Consider the following 1,463-nt stretch of genomic DNA (forward strand, 5'->3'; position numbering starts at 1 on the left):
CGTGCTTTAGGTTACTTTAACATCACGTGCTTTAGAAACTGCTAAGGTACAGACTCAAGAGTATTATAGGAGAGCAGGGTTGCGGCAGATGGAACAGTGTCTCCTTCACTTCGCCCTCTAGTTGCGGCAGCTGCATTCCAATCCCGATCGTGCCAAACGGCAGCCCTCTGGACATCACTAGATCACATTTCCCACAGTCTCGCCATGGCAACCTACGGACCGACCCGCGTGCGGCCAATGTGTATCTCCTCAACATATGCTGACTTTGGCAAAGCTGCCAGAGTTATTTTCAACAAAGGATTTGGTTTTGGGTTGGTGAAAGTGGACGTGAAAACAAAGTCATGCAGTGGCGTGGAATTCTCAACATCTGGTTCATCTAATACAGACACTGGTAAAGTTACTGGGACCTTGGAGACCAAATATAAATGGTGTGAGTACAGTCTGACTTTCACAGAGAAATGGAACACTGATAACACCCTGGGAACGGAAACCGCAATTGAAGACCATATTTGTCAGGGTTTGAAACTAACATTTGATACCAATTTTTCACCAAACACCGGAAAGAAAAGTGGTAAAATCAAGTCTTCTTACAAGAGGGAATGTATAAACCTTGGTTGCGATGTTGACTTTGATTTTGCTGAACCTGCAATCCATGGTTCAGCTGTCTTTGGTTAGGAGGGCTGGCTTGCTGGATACCAGATGACCTCTGACACTGCCAAATCAAAGCTGACAAAGAAAAACTTTGCAGTGGGCCACAGGACTGGGGACTTCCAGCTACACACTAATGTCAGTGATGGGACAGAATTTGGAGGCTCAATTTATCAGAAAGTATGTGAAGATCTTGACACTTCAGTAAACCTTGCTTGGACATCAGGTACCAACTGCACTCACTTTGGCCTTGCTGCTAAATATCAGTTGGATCCCACTGCTTCCATTTCTGCAAAAGTCAACAACTCTAGTTTAATTGGAGTGGGCTATACTCAGACTGAGGCCTGGTGTGAAGCTCACCCTGTCTGCGCTGGTAGCTGGGAAGAGCATTAATGCTGAAGGCCACAAACTTGGGCTTGCCCTGGAGTTGGAGGCTTAATCCAGCTGAAAGAAACCTCTGGGAATGGATATCAGAAGATTTGGCCTTAATTTATTTCCAGTGTGACCAGCAGGCTTTTTTCCCTCTAAGAAGGTGATCGAAACAAAGGATGAGCTAAACAAGAGCTGTGTTTGAAATATTTACAGTTACTTGTTGGCTGGTTTCTAGTGGAATTGGTTGTCTGTCTAGTTACCAGTGCTGCCGTCGTGCAGCCTCCTATACACTATTTAAATGTACTTAACTGTTCAAAGAGCTACCCACCAATAAGGAAATAGACCTTTATGAAAACTGAAAAAAAGAGTATTATAAAACTTTATATAAGGATGAAACACCTTTTAAAATAACTGAGAAAACATAAACCTTCAACATTTGTCAT

The 1,463-nt window shown here is 43.5% G+C and overlaps 1 pseudogene; it reads left to right on the plus strand.

The window, feature by feature from the left end:
• Positions 1–204: 204 nt before the first annotated feature.
• LOC112302611 (non-selective voltage-gated ion channel VDAC2 pseudogene) lies at positions 205–1,233 on the plus strand (annotated as a pseudogene).
• The last annotated feature ends 230 nt before the right edge of the window (positions 1,234–1,463 follow it).

Source organism: Desmodus rotundus, chromosome 2 (genome assembly GCF_022682495.2).
Source record: "Desmodus rotundus isolate HL8 chromosome 2, HLdesRot8A.1, whole genome shotgun sequence".
NCBI lineage: Eukaryota > Metazoa > Chordata > Mammalia > Chiroptera > Phyllostomidae > Desmodus > Desmodus rotundus.